This window comes from Carica papaya, chromosome 3 (assembly GCF_054855325.1).
Source record: "Carica papaya isolate Zhongbai chromosome 3, ASM5485532v1, whole genome shotgun sequence".
NCBI classification, from domain to species: domain Eukaryota; kingdom Viridiplantae; phylum Streptophyta; class Magnoliopsida; order Brassicales; family Caricaceae; genus Carica; species Carica papaya.
In genome coordinates, this window is record NC_142311.1 from 27,632,123 (window position 1) to 27,650,903 (window position 18,781).

Here is an 18,781-nt window from a genome sequence, read left to right on the forward strand (position 1 = left end):
CACCAGTTCAATCTCCAGCGTGAGTCTTGGCACCATGGCATTTTGCTTAATATTTTTTGTGCATTCATTTATAGTCCACCACGTGATAAGAGTGTCATTACGAGCAACTTACATAGTAGAAAAATAAAAAACGAGGTGCGGCGGAGGGTCCATTCATCTTGGCGTGAGTCGAGCCGTCGGAGCATTTTGCTTGATATTAGAATTAAAAGAAGAGGTGCGGAGTGTGCGCACAACAAAAAAAATGACGGGAGGGGGGAGGAAAAGAGAAGGAGTATATCTATTTGCAGCATGAAATAGAACTAGTGCGATCATACCAGCACTAATTCACCAAATCCGATCAGAACTCCGCAATTAAGCTTTTTGGGCGAGAGTAGTGTTAGGATGGGTGACCTCCTGGGAAGTCCTCATGTTGCACTTTCTTTTTGCAGACGAGGCGTTAAATGTTATGTGGGACTGGAGCGACGATCTGCCACTTCATTTGCAAACGTGAGTCATGCCGCTGGGGCATTTTGCTTAATATTTTTCATGCATTCCATTAAAGCCCATCATGTGATAAGAGTATTATTACGAGTATCTTACATAGTAGAACAATGAAAACAGAGGTGCGACGAGCGATCTATTTATATAGGCATGAATCGAGGCACTGGGGAATTTCACTTGATATTAGAACTAGAAGCAGAGGTAAGGTGTGTGCGCACAGCGAAATAAATGATGGGAGGGGAGAGCGACGGAGAAGGGGCACATGCACTTATAGCGCGAAATGGAACGGGTGTGATAATACCAGCACTAATGCACCAAATCCCATAAGAACTCTACAGTTAAGTGTCCTTGGATGAGAGTAGTACTAAGATGGTTGACCTCTTGGAAAGTCCTTGTGTTGCTCTGATTTTTGTGCACACGGGAAATAAACGTTACGCCCGACCAGAACTAGAGGTGGGTCAGTTCATTCTCAAACGTGAGTCATGGCACCACGGTATTTTGCTTAATATTTTTCTTGCACTCATTTATAGTCCGCCACGTGATAAGTGTGTTATTATGAGCATCTTACATAGTAAAACAATGAAAAATGAGGTGCGGCGGGCAGTCCATTAATCTGGGTGTGAGTCGAGCCGGTGGGGTATTTCGATTGATATTAGAATAGAAGCAGAGGTGCGGAGTGCATGCACAACGAAAAAAATGACAGGAGGGGGGAGAGAAGGAGAAGGGGTATATCTGTTTGAAGCTCGAAATGGAACGAGTGCGATCATACCAGCACTAATTCACCAGATCCCATCAGAATTCCGCAGTTAAGCGTTTTTGGGCGAGAGTAGTACTAGAATGGGTGACCTCCTTGGAAGTCCTCATGTTTCACCTTTCTTTATGCAGATGGGGTATTAAACGTTACGCGGGACCGAAACGACAATCCGCTAGTTCATTCGCAAACGTGAGTCACGGCGCCAGGGTATTTTGCTTAATATTTTTTGTGTATTCAATTAAAGCCCATCATGTGATAAGAGTGTTATTATGAGTATCTTACATACTAGAACAACAAAAACAGAGGTGCAATAGGCTATCCGTTGATATGGGCATGAGCTGAGGCGCTGGTGCATTTCGCTTGATATTAGAACTAGAAGCTAATGAACTGGCGAACCGTGGCTTCGATCGCGTGTAACATTTAATGCTCCATCCACAAAAAGACGGATGCAATAGGAGGACTTCCTAGAAGGTCACCCATCCTAGAACTACTCTCGCCCAAGCACGCTTAGCTGCAGAGTTCTATTGTGATCTGGTGCATTAGTGCTTGTATGATCGCACCTATCCCATTCTGCGTTTCATATATATATCTCTTCTCCTTCCCTCCACCCTCCCATAATTTATTTCGCTATGCGCGCACACCTCACCTCTACTTCTAGTTCTAATATCAAGCGAAATGACCTGGTGCCTTGACTCACGCCCAGATGAACAGATCGCCCGCCTCATCTCTGTTTTCATTGTTATACTATTTAACATGCTTGTATTGACATTCTTATCACGTGGTGGATTATAAATGAATGCATAAAAATTATTAAACAAAATGTTGTAGCACCTGTCCCATTCGGCGCTGGATATACATATACTCCTTCTCCTTCCCTCCCCCCTCCCATCATTTGTTTCATTGTGCACACACACCTCACATCTACATCTAGTTCTAATATCAAGCAAAATTACCCGCGCCTCGACTCATGCCTAGATGAACGAAATGCAAGCTGCACCTTTGTTTTCATTGTTCTATTAATTAAGATGCTTGTAATGACACTCGTATCACGTGGTAGACTATAAATAAATGCACAAAAATTATTAAACAAAATGCCCCGGCGCCGTGACTCATGCTGACGAATAAATTGGCGGACTATAGCTCTGGTCATGCATAACGTTTAACGCCCCATCTGCAAAAAGATGAGTGCAACATGGGGACTTCTGAGTAGGTCACCCATCTAAGTACTACTCTCGCCCAAACACGATTAACTGTGGAGTTCTTATTGGATCTGGTGCATTAATGTTGGTATGATCACAACCTTTCCATTTTGTGCTCAAATGTATGTACCCTAATTATTCCATCCCTCCTCCCATCATTTGTTTCAATTTACGCGCACACCGCACCTCAGTTTCTAGTTCTTATATTAATTGAAATGCCCGGGTGGCCCAACTCAAGCCCAAATGAACGGATCGCTCGCCGCACCTCTTTTTTCATTTTTCTACTATGTAAGTTGCTCATAATGACACTCTTATCACGTGGTGGACTATAAATGTATGCATTAAAGATAAAACAAAATACTCCAGTGCTGCGACTCACATTTGTGAATGAACTGGCAGATCGTGGCTCCGATCACATGTAACTTTTAACGCCCTGTTGCAAAAAGACAGGTGCAACACAAGAACTTCCAAGGAGGTCACCCATCCTTGTACTACTCTCGCCCAAGCACACTTAACTATAGAGTTCTGATGGGATATATTGCATTTGTGCTGGCATGATCGCAACCATCCCATTTTGCGCTGCAAATACATATACCTCGTCTTCATCCCTCCCCCCTCCCGTCATTTGTTTCGCTATGCGCACACACCGCACCTCTGATATTAGTTCTAATATAGAGAAAAATGTCCCGACATCTTGACTCACGCCCATATGAACAGACCGCCCGCCGCATTTCTATTTTTGTTGTTATACTATGTAAGGTACTCGTAATGACACTCTTATTACGTGGTGTGCTATAAATGAATGCACGAAAAATATTAAACAAAATACCTCGGTACCATAACTCAGTTTGCGAATGAACTAGCAGATCGTGGCTCCGGCCGCGCGTAAAGTTTAACACCTCGTCTGTAAAAAGATAGGTGTAACACAAAAACATTCGAGGAGGTCACCAATCCAAGGACTACGGTCGCCCAAGCACGCTTAACTGTTGAGTTCTAATGGGATCTGATGCATTAGTACTGGTATGATCGCACCTTTTCCATTTTGCCCTGCAAATATATATACCCCTTCTCCTTCCTTGACCCCTCCCATCATTTGTTTCGCTGTGCGCGTACACCACACCTCTGGTTCTAATTCTAATATCAAGCAAAATGCCCCAGTTGTTCAATTCATGCCAAGATGAACGGACTGCCCGTCGTACCTCAGTTTTCTTTATTCTACTATGTAAGATGCTCGAAATGACACTCTAATAACGTGATGGACTATAAATGAATACAAAAAAAATATTAAGCAAAATTCTCCGGCGCTAGTACTCACGTTGCGAATGAACTGATGGACCGTGCCTTCACATGTAACATTGAACGCCCCGTGTGCAAAAAGATAGGTACAACACAAGGACTTCCCAAGAGGTCACCCATTCTATTACTAATCTTGCCAAAGCACGCTTAATTGTGAAGATCTAATGGCACTTGTTCCATTTCGCGCATCAAATACATATACCCCTTCTCCTTCCCTCCCTACTCCCATCATTTGTTTCGCTGGGCCCGTATACCGTACCTCTGCTTCTAGTTCTAATATAGAGCGAAATACTCCGGCACCTCGACTCACGACTAGTTGAACGGACCACTCGCCGCACCTCTTTTTTCATTTTTCTACTATGTAAGATTCTCCTAATGACATTCTTATCACGTGATAGACAATAAATAAATGCACGAAAAATATTAAGAAAGATACCCCAGTGCCACGACTCCCGCCGGTGGACTGTGGCTCCAGTCGCGCGTAACATTTAATGCCCCGTTCGCAAAAAGACAGGTGCAAAACTAGGACTTTCGAGGAGGTCACACTCTCGCCTAAGCACGCTTAACTATGGGGTTCTGATGGAATCCAGTGCATTAGTGTTGGTATGATCTCCCTTATTCCATTCTGAGCTGTAAATACACATACCCCTTCTCTTTTCCTCCCCCCTCCCGTCATTTGTTTCGCTGTGTGCGAAAACTGCACCTCTGCTTCTTGTTCTAATATCAAGCGAAATGCCCTTACGACTTGACTCACGCCCAAACGAACGACCCACCCGCCGAACCTCATTTATCATTGTTCTACTATGTAAAATAATCGTAATTACACTCTTTTTATGTGGTGGACTATAAATGAATGCGTGAAAAATATTAAGCAAAATGCCCCGGCGCCGTGACTCACGTCGGCAAATGATTCAACAAACAATTCGGCGAACTGTTGCTTCAGTCTCGTGTAACTTTTGACCCCCTGTCCACAAAAAGACTTATGCAACACGAGGACCTCCCAGGAGGTCACTTATCTTAGTACTACTCTCGCACAAAAGCATGCTTAGTTTCGAGTTCTGATGGGATCCAGTGTATTAGTGCTGGTATGATCACACCCGTCCAATTTCACGGGCAAATGCATGTACCCTTTCTCCTTCCCTCCCCCCTCCCATCATTTGTTTTGCTGTGCATGCACACCGTACCTCTGCTTCTAATACTAATATCAAGCGAAATGCCCTGGCACCTCAACTCACGCCTAGAAGAATGGAGCGCCTATCGCACCATATTTTTCATGGTTCTACTATGTAAGATGCTCGTAATGACACTCTTATCACTTGGTAGACTATAAATGAATGCACAAAAAGAAAAAGTAAAATACCTCGTTGACGTGACTCACGCCGGCGAATGAACTGGTAGACCGTGGTTCCGGTCGCGCTTAACATTTAATGCCTTATGTGCAAAAAAAACTAGTGCTACACGAGGACTTCCAAAGAGGTGACTAATCCTAATACTACTATCAATCAAGCATGCTTAACTGTAGAATTCTGATGGGTTTCGGTGCATTAGTGTTGGTATAATCGCACTCCTTCCATTACGCATTGCAAATACATGTGCCCTTTCTCCTTCCCTCCCCCCTCCCATCATTTGCTTCACTGTGCGTGCACACCTCACCTCTGCTTCTAGTTCTAATATCAAGCGAATTGCTACGACGCCTCGACTCACGCCCAGATGAACGGACAGCTCGCTGTACATCTGTTTTTGTTGTTCTATTATTTAAGATGCAAGTAAGGATACTCTTATCACGGCGAATGAAACGGCGGACTGTCACTCAGGTTGCACGTAACATTTAATGCTCTGTCCCCAAAAAGATGGGTTTAACACGAGGATTTCCCAGGAGGTCACCCATTTAAGTACTACTCTCGCCCAAGCATGCTTAACTTCGAATTTTGATGGGATCCAGTGCATTAGTGCTGGTATGATCACGCCCATCTCATTCCGCGCTCAAATTCATTTACCCCTACTCCTTTTCTCCCCTCTCCCATCATTGGTTTCGATGTGTGTGCACACCGCACCTCAACTTCTAGTTCTAATATAAAGCGAAATGCCTCAGGGCCTCAACTCATTATAAGAAAAGTGGAGCGCCTACCGCACCTATTTTTTCATTTTTCTATTATGTAAGATGGTTGTAATGACACTCTTATCACGTGGTGGATTATAAATGAATTCACAAAAAATATTAAGTAAAATGCCCCAGCGACGCGACTCACGCTGGTAAATGAACTGATGGACCATGGCTATGGTCGCGCATAACATTTAATGCTCCGTCCCCAAAAAGATGGGTACAACACGAGGATTTCTCAAGAGGTCACCAATCTTAGTACTACTCTTACTTAAGCGTGTTTAACTGGGGAGTTCTGATAGGATCCGATGCATTACATTTGGTATGATCGCACCAGTCCTATTTTGCGCTGAAATGCATGTACCCCTACTCCCTCCCTCTCCCATCCCATCATTTGTTTTGATGTGTGTGCACACCGCACCTTTTCTTCTAGTTCTAATATCAAGTAAAATGTCATGGTGCCTTGATTCACGCCAAGATGAATGGACTACCCCCCGTACCTCGTTTTTCATTGTTATACTATATAAAATGCTTGTAATGATACTCTTATTACGTGGTGGACCATAAATGAATGTACAAAAAATATTAAACAAAATGCTTAAGTGCCGCAAATCACATTTGTGAATGAACCGGTGGACTGTGGCTACAGTCGCACATAACGTTTAATGCCCCATCTACAAAAACACGAGTGTAATACGAGGACTTCCCAGAAGATCACCCATCCTAGTACTGCTCTCGCCCAAGCACGTTTAACTGCAGAGTTCTGATGGGATTCGGTGCATTAGTACTGGTAAGATCAAACCCGTCTCACTCCACATTATAAATGCATGTGCCCTTTCTCCTTCCCTCCCCCCTCCCATCATTTGCTTCACTTTGTGCGTACACCTTACCTCTGCTTCTAGTTCTAATATCAAGCGAATTGCCCCAGTGTCTTGACTCACGCCTAGATGAATGGACTGCCCCTCGTACCTCTATTTTTATTGTCCTATTATGTAAGATACTCGTAATGACACTCTTATCTAGTGATGGAGTATAAATGAATACACGAAAAATATTAAGCAAACAATCCTAGGGCTACAACTCACTCAGCAAATGAACCGGCAGACCATGTCTCCAGTCACGCATAATGTTTAATGTCTTATCCACAAGAAGACGAGTAAAACATAAGGACTTCTCAGGAGGTCACCCATCATAGTACTACTCGCGCCCAAGCATGCTACACGACAGAGTTCTTGTGGGATCTGGTGCATTAGTGCTGGTATGATTGCATTCCTTCTATTTCGCACTGCAAATGCATATGCCCCTTCTCCTTCCCTCGCTTCTCCCATCATTTGTTTTACTGTGCGTGCACACCTCACCTTTGCTTCTAGTTCTAATATAAAACAAAATACCCCAGTGCCTCGACTAACGCTCAGATGAATAGACCGTCCGCCACACCTCTATTTTTGTTGTTCTATTATGTAAGATGGTCATAATGACACTCTTATCACGTGGTAGAATATAAATGAATGCACGAAAAATATTAAGATAAATGCCCCGGCCCTGCTACTGACACTGGTGAATGAACTGGCAGACTGTTTCTTCGGTCACGTGTAACGTTTAACGCCTCATTCGCAAAAAGACAAGTGCAACACGAGAACTTCCTAGGAGGTCACCCATCTTATAACTACTCTCGCCCAAGAATGCTTAACTACGGAGTTCTGATAGGATCCGGTGCATTAGTGCTGGTATGACGGCACCTGTCCCATTCTATGATGCATACACATATATCCCTTCTCCTTCCCTCCCCCCTCCTGTGATTTGTTTCACTGTGGGCACATACTGCACCTATGTTTCTAGTTCTAATATAAAGGAAATTGCATTGACGCCTCGACTAACACCTAGATGAACGGACCGCCCGTCGTACCTCTGTTTTCATTGTTCTACTATTTAAGATACTCGTAATAACACTCTAATTATGTGATGGATTATAAATGATTGCACAAAAAATATTAAGCAAAATGCCCTGACGCCGCGACTCACACGAACAAATAAAATAGTGGTTCGTTCATTTTTTTCGTTATGCGCACATACTGCATATCTATTTCTAGTTCTAATATCAAACGAAATGCTCCGGTGCCTCGACTCGTGCCCAAATTAAGGACGGCCTGCCGCACTTCATTTTTCATTGTTCTACTATGTAAGATTCTTGTAATCTTATCACGTGGTAGAGTATAATTGAATGCATAAAAAAGATAAAGCAAAATGTCCCGACGCCGTGACTAACGTTAGTGAATGAACTGACGGACTGTGGCTCCGGTGGTGCATAACGTTTAACACCCCGTATGAAAAAAATGGGTATAACACGAGGACTTCCTAGGAGGTCACCCATCCTAGTACTACTCTCGCCCAAGCATGCTTAACTGTGGAGTTCTGATCGGATCAGGTGCATTAGTGCTGGTATGATCGCACCGGTCCCATTCCGCACTGCATATACATGTACCCCTTCTCCTTCCCTCCCACCTCCCATATTTGTTTGGCCGTGCGTGCATACCTCACATCTACTTCTAATTCTAATATCAAGCGAAATGACTCGGCACCTCGACTCACGCCCATATGAACGAACTGCCCACTGCACCTCTATTTTCGTTGTTCTACTAATTAAGATGCTCATAATGATATTCTTATCACGTGGTCGACTATAAATAAATGCACGAAAAATATTAAACAAAATTCTCTAGCGCCACAACTCACGTGAGCGAATGAACTGACGGAGCATGACTCTGGTCGAGCGTAACATTTAACACCCCGTCTGAAAAAAGACGAATACAACATGAGAACTTCCTAGGAGGTCACCCATCTTAGTACTACTTCGCTCAAAACATGATTAACTGTGGAGTTCTAATGGGATTCGATGCATTAGTTCTGGTATGATCGCACCTATCCCTTTTCGCGCTGCATATACATATGCCACTTCTCCTTCCCTCCCTCCTCCCATAATTTATTTCATTGTGCACGTACACTGCACCTCTTTATTTCTATTTCTAATATCAAGCGAAATGCCTCGATAGCTCGACTCACGCCTAGATGAACGGACTGCCCACTGCACCTCTTTTTTTGTTGCTCTACTATGTAAGATGCTCGTAATGACATTCTTATCACGTGGTGGATGATAAATGAATCTACGAAAAATATTAAGCAAAATGCCCCAGTGCCGCAACTCACGCCGGTTGACTATGGCTTTGGTCGCGTGTAACGTTTAATACTCCGTCTGCAAAAAGATGGGTGCAACACAAGGTCTTCCAAAGAGGTCATTAATCCTTGTACTATTCTTGCCCAAACATGCTTGACTGGAGAGTTCGGATGGGATCTGGTGCATTAGCACTGGTGTAATCACACCAGTCCAATTTTGCTGTAAATACATATACCCCTTCTACTTCCCTCCTCACTCCCATCAATTATTTTATTGTGCGCGTACATCGCACCTCTGTTTCTTATTCTAATACTAAGTGAAAAGGCCCGGCACCTTGACTCACACCTAGATGAACGGACCGCCCAACGCACCTTTGTTTTTTAATTTTTTACAAATTAAGATATTCGTAATGACACTCTCATCACGCGGTGGACTATGAATGAATCCATAAAAAATATTAACAAAATTCACCGATGTCACGACTCACACTGACGAATGAACCAGAAGACCATGCCTCCGATCACGGGTAATGTTTAATGCCCCATCCGTAAAAAGATGGGTGCAACACGAAGACTTCTCAAGAAGTTACCCATCTTAGTACTACTCTCGCACAAGCATGCTTAGCTGCGAGTTTTGATGGGATCCGGTGAATTAGTGCTGGTATGATCGCGCCCATCCCATTCTGCGCTATAAATGCATGTGCCCGTTCTCCTTCCCTCCCCCCTCCCATCATTTGTTTCATGGTGCCTGCACACCTCACCTCTGCTTCTAGTTCTATTTTCAAGCAAAATGCCCCAGCGCCTCGGCTCATGCCTAGATGAACGGACTACCCACCGAACCTCTATTTTTTTTATTCTACTAATTAAGATGCTCGTAATGACACTCTTATCACGTGGAGGACTATAAATGAATGCACAAAAAATATTAAGAAAAATGCCCCAGCACCGCGTCTCACATTGGCGGATTGTGGCTTCGGTCGCGCATGATGTTTAACTCCCCGTCTACAAAAAGATCGGTGCAACATGAAGACATCCTAGGAGGTCCCCTATCCTAGTACTAGTCTCACCCAAACACGCTTAACTGCGAAGTGTTGATGGGATTCGGTGCATTAGTGTTGACCCAGCCCTCCTAATCCGCGCTGCAAATATATATACCCTTTCTTTTTTTCTCGCCCCTCCCGTCATTTGTTTCGCTTTGTGCGCACACCACACCTCCACTTCTTGTTCTAATATTAAGCTAAATGCCCTGGTGCCTTAACTCACAGCCAAATGAAGAGACCACCTGCTGCATCTCATTTTTTGTTGTTATACTATGTAATACGCTCGTAATGACACTTTTATCACGTGGTGGATTATAAGTGAATTTATGAAAAATATTAAGCAAAATGCCCCGGTGCCCCAAGTCATGCTGGCCGACTATGGCTTCGTTCGTGTGTAACATTTATCGACCCATCTACAAAAGGACGAGTGCAACACAAGGACTTCCCAGGAGGTCACTCTTTCTAGTACTACTCTCACCTAGTGCATTAGTGCAGGTATGATGGCACCCGTTCCATTTTACGCTACAAATACATATACCCCTTCTCCTTCCCTCCCCTTTCCCATCATTTGTTTCGCTGTGCGCGCACATCGCACCTCTCTTTCTAGTTTTAATATCAAGTGAAATGCCCCAGCACCTTGACTTACACCCAGATGAACAGACCGCCCACCACATCTCTATTTTTGTTGTTCTACTATGTAAGATGCTCGTAATGATACCATTTTCTCGTGATGAACTATAAATGAATGCACAAAAAATATTAAACAAAATGCCCTGGTGCCGTGACTCACACCGGTGAACTGTTGCTCCAGTCGCGCGTAACGTGTAATATCCCATCTGCAAAAAGACCGGTGCAAAACGTGGACTTTCAAGGATGTCACTCATCCAAGTACTACTCTCACCCAAATCAAGCTTAACCACGGGATTCTGATGGGATACGGTGCATTAGTGTTGGTATGATCGCACATGTAACATTCCGCGCTGCAACTACATATACTCCTCTTTCCCTCCACCCTTCCATCATTTGTTTCACTGTGCGCGCATACCACACCTCTGCTTGTAGTACTAATATCAAGTGAAATGTCCCAATGCCTCGACTAACGACCAGATGAATGGACAACCCGTCATACCTCATTTTCATTATTCTATTATGTAAAATGCTCGTAATGACACTTTTATCACATTATGGACTATAAATGAATGAACAAAAAAAATAAAGCAAAATGCCCCGGTGTCGTGACTCATGCTGGTGGATTGTGGCTCTGATCGTGCATAATGCTTAACGCCCTATCCAATAAAAAATAGGTGCAACAAGAGGACTTTCTAAGAGGTCACCCATCCTAGTACTACTCTCCCTCAAGCATGCATAACTGTAGAGTTCTAATAGGGTCCAATGCATTAATGCTAATATGACCACACCCATCCCATATCGCGATGCAAATACACCGCACCTCTGCTTCTAGTTCTAATATAGAGAGAAATTCCCTGGCGCCTCGACTCATGCACAAATAAAGGAACCACCAGCCACACCTCTATTTTCGTTGTTCTACTGTGTAAGATATTCGTAATAATACTCTTATCTGTAATGCACTATAAATGAATGAAGGAAAAATATTAAGTAAAATGCCCTTGCGCCGCGACTCACGCTGGTGAATGAACCGACGGACCATGTCTCCAATCGTGCATAACGTTTAACACTCTACTTGTAAAAAGAAGGGTGCAACGTGAGGACTTCCAACGAGGTCATCAATCCTAGTACTACTCTAGACCACACACGCTTAACTGCGGAGTTCTAATGGGATTTGGTGCATTAGTGCTAGTATGATCACACCCATCCCATTTTGCGCTGCAAATGCATGTGCCCCTTCTCCTTTCCTTCCTCCTCCCATCGTTTGTTTCATTGTTCGCTCACACCTCACCTCTGCTTCTAGTTCTAATATAGAGCATTATGCTTGGGCGCTTTGACTCAGGCCCAAAAGAACGGACCGCTCGTCACACCTCTGTTTTCATTGTTCTATTATTTAAGATGCTCGTAATGATACTCTTATCATGTGATGGACTATATATGAATGCACAAAAAATATTAAGCAAAATGCCTCACCACCTCAACTCACGCCGGCAAATGAATCGGAGAACCGTGGCTCCGATCGCTCACAATGTTTAACATCTCGTCTTTTGTGGTGGACAATAACTTAATGCACAAAACATATTAAGCAATATGGCGCCACAACTGACGCCGATAAATAAACCGGTGGAATGTGGCTCCGGTCGTGCGTAATGTTTAACACCCCATCCGCATAAAGACAGGTGCAACCCAAGGACTTCCCACGAGGACACCCATCTTAGTGCTACTCTCGCCCAAGCACACTTAACTGTGGAGTTCTGATGGGATACGGTGATTAGTGTTGGTATGATTACATCCATATCATTCCACACTGCAAATAAATATATGCCTTCTCCTTCCCTCCCTCTTCCCATCACTTGTTTCGCTATCCGCGCACACTGCACCTCTGCTTCTAATTCTAATATCAAGTAAAATATACCAGCGTCTCGACTCATGCCCAGATGAACGGACCACTCGTCGCACCTTTTTTTTCATTATTATACTATGTAAGATTCTCGTAATGACACTCTTATCACTTGGTGGATTATAAATGAATGCACAAAAAATATTAAGATAAATGCCCTAACGCCGCAACTCACGATGGTAAATGAATCGGCATATTGTGACTCTGGTCACTCGTAACATTTAACGCCTTATCTGTAAAAAGACGGGTGCAACACAAGAACTTCGCAGGAGGTCACCCATCTTAGTACTACTCTCGTCCAAGCATGCTTAGCTGTTGAGTGCTAATGGGATCCGTTGCATTAGTGCTGGTATGATCGCACTCATCCCATTTTGCATTGTAAATGCATATACCCCTACTCCTTCCCGCTCACCTCCCATCATTTATTTCGTTGTGCGCACACAATGCACCTCTACTTCTAGTTCTAATATTAAGTGAAATCCCCCGATGCCTCGACTTACATCAAGATGAATGGACCGCCAGCCACACCTCTGATTTTGTTGTTCTTCTATGTAAGATACTCGTAATGACACTCTTACCTCGTGATGGATTATAAATGAATGCACAAAAAATATTAAACAAAATGCCCCTGTGCTGCGACTCACGCCAGCGAATGAATCGGCAGATCATGTCTCTGGTTGCCAGTAATGTTTAACGCCCTGCCTGTAAAAAGATGGGTGCAATACGAGAACTTACTAGGAGTTCACCCATCCTAGTAATACTCTCGCCCAAGCACGCTTAACTGCAAAGTTCTGATGAGATCCGATGCATTAGTGCTGGTATAATCCCAACTGTACCATTATGCACTACAAAGACATATACCCGTTCTCCTTCTCACCCCTTTCCCATCATTTATTTCGCTGTGCGCACAGACCACACCTCTCCTTCTAGTTCTAATATACAGTGAAATGCCCCGGCACCTCGACTCACACCCAGATGAACAGACCGCCTGCTGCACTTTATTTTTCATTATTTTAGTATGTAAGATCCTCGTAATGACACTCTTATCATGTCGCGCGTAACATCGAACGGCTCGTCTGCAAAAAGACAGGTGCAAGACAAGGACTTCCCAGGAGATCCCCCATCCTAGTACTACTCTCACCTAAGCACACTTAAGTGCGGAGTTCTTATGGGATCCGATGCATTAGCGCTGGTATGATCGCACCCCTGACATTCCCTGCTGCAAATGCATATACCCGTTCTCTTCACCCCCCCAACCCGCCATTTGTTTTGCTATACACGCACATCGCACCTCTACTTCTAGTTTTAATATATAGTGAAATGCCCCGGCGCCTTGACTCACGCCCAGATGAACGGTCCCCGCCCATCTTACCGTTGTTTTTGTTGTTCTACTGTGTAAGATACTACTAATGACACTCTTATCCGTCACACATTATAAATGAATGGAAGAAAAATATTTAGCAAAATGCCCAAACGCTGCCACTCACTTTGCTGAATGAACCAGCGAATTATGTTTCCAGTCATGCGTAATGTTTAACGCTCTGTTTGCAAAAAGATGGGTGTAATAGGAGGACTTCCCAAAAGATCACTATCCTATAACTACTCTCGCCCAAGCACGCTTAGCTGCGGAGTTCTGATAGGATTCGGTGCATTAGTGCTTATATGATCGCACCTATCCCATTTTGCACTGCATATACATATACCCATTCTTCTTCCCTCCCTTATCCCATCATTTATTTCTCTATGTGCGCACACCTCATCTCTGCTTATAGTTCTAATATCAAGCAAAATGACACAGTTCCTCGACTCACGCCCAGATGAACGGACCGTTCGCCACACCTCTATTTTCGTTGTTCTACTAATTAAGATTCTTGTAATGACACTCTTATCACATGGTGGATTATAAATGAATGCACGAAAAATATTAACTAAAATACCTCAACGTCGTAACTCATGTGGGAGAATAAGCCGACGAACCGTGCTCCTGTCGTGCATAATGTTTAACACCCCGTTCACAAAATGGCGGGTGAAACACGAGGACTTCCAAGTAGGTCACCCATCTAATTACTACTCTCGCCCAAGCACGCTTAATTGTGCTGTTCTAATTAGATCTGGTGCATTAGTGTTGGTATGATCGCAACCTTCTCATTTTGCGCTCAAATGCATGTATCCCTAATCATTCCATTCCCCCTCCCATCATTTGTTTCGGTGTGCGTGCACACCACACCTCAGCTTCTACTTCTTATATTAAGCGAATTGCCCCAGCGCTCCAACTCACGCCTAGTTGAATGGATCGCCCGCCACACCTCTTTTTTCATTTTTATACTATGTAAGATGCTCGTAATGACACTTTTATCACATGACAGACTATAAATTTATCCACAAAAAAGATAAAGCAAAATGCACCGGTGCCGCGACTCATATTTGTGAATAAACTAGCATACTGTGGCTCCGATCGTGCGTAATGTTTAATGCATCATAGGCAAAAAGATGGGTTCAACACAACGACTTTTCAAGAGGTCACCAATCTTAGTACTACTCTTGTTGAAGCACGCTTAACTATGGAGTTCTCATGGGATCAGGTGCACTAATGCTGGTATGATTGCACCTCTCCTATTATGCAATGCAAATACATATAGCCCTTCTTCTTCCCTTCCCCCTCTTGTCATTTGTTTCGCTGTGTGTGCACACCGCACCTCTGATATTAGTTCTAATATAGAAAAAAGTGCCCCAGCCAATCGACTCACGCCCATATAAACGGACTGCTTGGCACACCTTTGTTTTCGATTTTCTTCTATGTAAGATACTCGTAATGATATTCTTATATCATGATGGACTATAGATGAATTCATAAAAAGTATTAAACAAAATGCCCCAGCATCACAACTCACACTGATGAATGAACCGGCGGACCGTGTCTCCAATCGCACGTAACGTTTAACGCCCCGTCCGCAAAAAGACAGGTACAAAATGAAAACTTCCCAAGAGTTCACCCATCTTAAAACTACTCTAGTCCAAACATGCTTAATTACACAGTTCTGATGAGATTCGGTGCATTAGTGCTGGTATGATCGCATCCATTCCATTTTGCGCTATAAATAAACATACCCCTTCTCCTTCCCTCCCCCTTCTTGTCATTTGTTTCGCTGTGCACGCACACCGCACCTTTACTTCTAGTTCTAATATAAACCGTAATGCCCAGGTGCGTCGACTCACACTCAGATGAACGGACCGTCCGCCGTACCTCAATTTTTGTTGTTCTATTAATTAATATGTTCGTAATGACACTTTATCACGTGGTGGAATATAAATAAATGTACAAAAAATATTAAGCAAAATGCCCTAGTGCCACAACTCAGCGGGTGAATAAGCCGGTGGACCGTGGCTCCGGTCGCACATAACGTTTAACGTCCCATCCGAAAAAAGTCAAGTGCAACATGAGGACTTCCAAGTAAGTCGGCCATCTAAGTACTACTATCACCCAAGCACGCTTAACTATGGAGTTCTGATTTGATCTTGTACATTAGTGTTGGTATGATCGCAACCTTCCCACTTCGCGCTCAAATGCACGTACCCCTAATCATTCTATCCCCCCATCATTTATTTTATTGTGAGCGCACCCCGCACCTCAGCTTCTAGTCCTTATATTAAACGAATTACTTCGAAGCCCCAACTCATGCCCAGATGAACGGATCACCCACCAACCTCTTTTTTCATTTTTATACTATGTAAGATATTAGTAATGACACTCTTATCACATGGTGGATTATAAATGTACACATAAAAAGGATAAAGCAAATTGCTCCAGCATCGCAACTCACGTTTGCGAATGAACTAGCAGACCATGACTCCAGTCGCGTGTAACGTTTAACACTCTATCTGCAAAAAGACGGGTGCTACACGAGGACTTCCAACGTGGTCACCCATCTTAGTACTACACTCACCAAAGCATGCTTAACTATGAAGTTCTAATAGGATACGATACATTATTACAGGTATGATTGCACCCGTCCCATTTTGTAGTACAAATGCATGTGCCCCTTCTCTTTTCCTCCACCCTCCCATCATTTGTTTCTCTGTGCGCGCACACCTCACCTCTACTTCTAGTTCTAATATCAAGCAAAATGACCTGGTACCTCGACTCACGCCCAGATGAACGGACCACCCGCTGCACCTCTATTTTTGTTATTCTACTATGTAAGATACTCGTAATGATATTCTTATCTCATGATGGACTATAAATAAATTCACAAAAAATATTAAACAAAATGCCCCTTCACCGCGACTCAGGCTGGTGAATGAACCGGCGGACCGTGTCTCCGGTCACGCGTAACGTTTAACGCCCCCGTCCGTAGAAAGACAGGTGCAAAACAAGGACTTCCCAGGAAGTCACCCATCTTAGTACTGCTCTAGCCCAAGTACGCTTAACTGTAGAGTTATGATGGGATCTAACACATTAGAGCTGGTGTGAGAACACCCATCTCATGTTGCGCTGCAAATGCATCTATCCCTTCTCCTTCCCTCTCCCCTCCCATCATTTGTTTCACTGTGCGTCCACACCTCACCTCTGCATCCAGTTCTAATATCAAGCGAAATGCCCCAGCGCCTCGACTCATGCCCAGATGAACGGACTGCATGTGCGCACCTCTGTTTTCATTATTCTACCATGTAAGATATTCGTAATGACACTCTTATCACGTGGTGGGCTTTAAATTAATGTTAATGCACAAAAAATATTAAGTAAAATGTCCTGGCACCGCAACTCACATCGACGGACTGTGACTCTGGTCGCCCGTAACGTTTAACGCCCCGTCTGCAAAAGACGGGTACGACTCGAGGACTTCCCAAAAGGTCACCCATCTTAGTACTACTCTCGTCCAAGCAAGCTTAACTGTCGAGTTCTGATGGGATCCAGGGCATCAGTGCTGGTATGAGAGCAGCCGTCCGATTTCACGTTGCAAATAAATATACTCCTTCTCCCTACCTTCCCCCTCCAATCATTTGTTTCGTTGTTCGCACACAATGCACCTCTACTTCTATTTCTAATATTACGTGAAATGCCCCAGCGCCTCGACTTATGCCCAGATGAACGGACCACCAGTCTCACCTCTGTTTTCGTTATTCTGCTATGAAAGATACTCGTAAAAATACTCTTATCATGTAGTGGACTATAAATGATTGCATAAAAAATATTAAGCAAAATGCCATGTTGCCGCGACTCACGTTTGCGAATGAACCGGTGAACCATGGCTACGGTCGAGCTTAACATTTAACTCCCTGTCTGCAAAAAAAGTGGGTGTTACACGAGGACTTCCAAGGAGGTCACCCATCCTAGTACTATACTCATCAAAGCACGCTTAACTCTAAAGTTCTAATGGGATACGATATATTATTGCTAGTATTATTGCACCCGTCCAATTTCGCGGTGCAAATGTATGTGCCCGTTCTCTTTCCTTCCACCCTCCCATCATTTGTTTCTCTGTGCGCGGACACCTCACCTCTCCTTCTAGTTCTAATATAAAGCAAAATTACCCAATGTCTCGACTCATGCCCAGATGAACAGACCACCCGCCACACCTCTATTTTTGTTGTTTTACTAATTAAGATGCTCGTAATGACACTTTTATCATGTGGTGGACTATAAATGAATGCACGAAAGCAAAATGCCCTAGCACTGCGAGTCACGTCGGTGGACTGTGACTACAGTCCCCCGTAACGTTTAATGCCCCGTCTGCAAAAAGACGGGTACAACTCGAGAACTTCCCAGGAGGTCACTCATCCTAGCACTACTCTCGCCTAAGCACACTTGACTACAGAGTTCTGATGAGATTCTGTGCATTAGTGCTAGTATGATCGAGCCCCTCTTAATCCGTGATGCAAACACATATTCCCCTTCTCCTTCCCTCCCCCCTTAACATTTGTTTCGTCATGCGTTCACACTGTACATCTTCTTCTAGTTCTAATATCAAGCGAAATGCCTTGGCGTCTCAACTTACGCCCAGACGAAGGGACCGCTCGCCATACCTTTATTTTAATTGTTCTACTAATTAAGATTTTCATACTAACACTCCTATCACGTGGTGGATTATAAATGAATGCATAAAAAATATTGAGCAAAAATTCCCCAGCACTGTGACTCACACTAACGGACTTGGCTCCTATCGCGCGTAACATTTATTATCCCATCTGCAAAAAGATAGGTGCAATACAAGG

The 18,781-nt window shown here is 43.7% G+C and overlaps 9 pseudogenes; 1 reads left to right on the top strand and 8 right to left on the bottom strand.

The window, feature by feature from the left end:
- The first annotated feature begins 1,235 nt into the window (after window positions 1-1,235).
- LOC148267465 (5S ribosomal RNA) lies at window positions 1,236-1,354 on the top strand (annotated as a pseudogene).
- A 323-nt stretch (window positions 1,355-1,677) lies between these two features.
- LOC148267466 (5S ribosomal RNA) lies at window positions 1,678-1,796 on the bottom strand (annotated as a pseudogene).
- A 1,084-nt stretch (window positions 1,797-2,880) lies between these two features.
- LOC148267467 (5S ribosomal RNA) lies at window positions 2,881-2,999 on the bottom strand (annotated as a pseudogene).
- A 2,581-nt stretch (window positions 3,000-5,580) lies between these two features.
- On the bottom strand, window positions 5,581-5,698 carry LOC148267468 (5S ribosomal RNA; annotated as a pseudogene).
- Window positions 5,699-6,515: 817 nt separating this feature from the next.
- LOC148267469 (5S ribosomal RNA) lies at window positions 6,516-6,634 on the bottom strand (annotated as a pseudogene).
- An 818-nt stretch (window positions 6,635-7,452) lies between these two features.
- On the bottom strand, window positions 7,453-7,571 carry LOC148267470 (5S ribosomal RNA; annotated as a pseudogene).
- Window positions 7,572-8,164: 593 nt separating this feature from the next.
- Window positions 8,165-8,283, bottom strand: LOC148267471 (5S ribosomal RNA; annotated as a pseudogene).
- Window positions 8,284-12,812: 4,529 nt separating this feature from the next.
- On the bottom strand, window positions 12,813-12,931 carry LOC148267472 (5S ribosomal RNA; annotated as a pseudogene).
- Window positions 12,932-13,655: 724 nt separating this feature from the next.
- On the bottom strand, window positions 13,656-13,774 carry LOC148267473 (5S ribosomal RNA; annotated as a pseudogene).
- Between the last annotated feature and the right edge of the window lie 5,007 nt (window positions 13,775-18,781).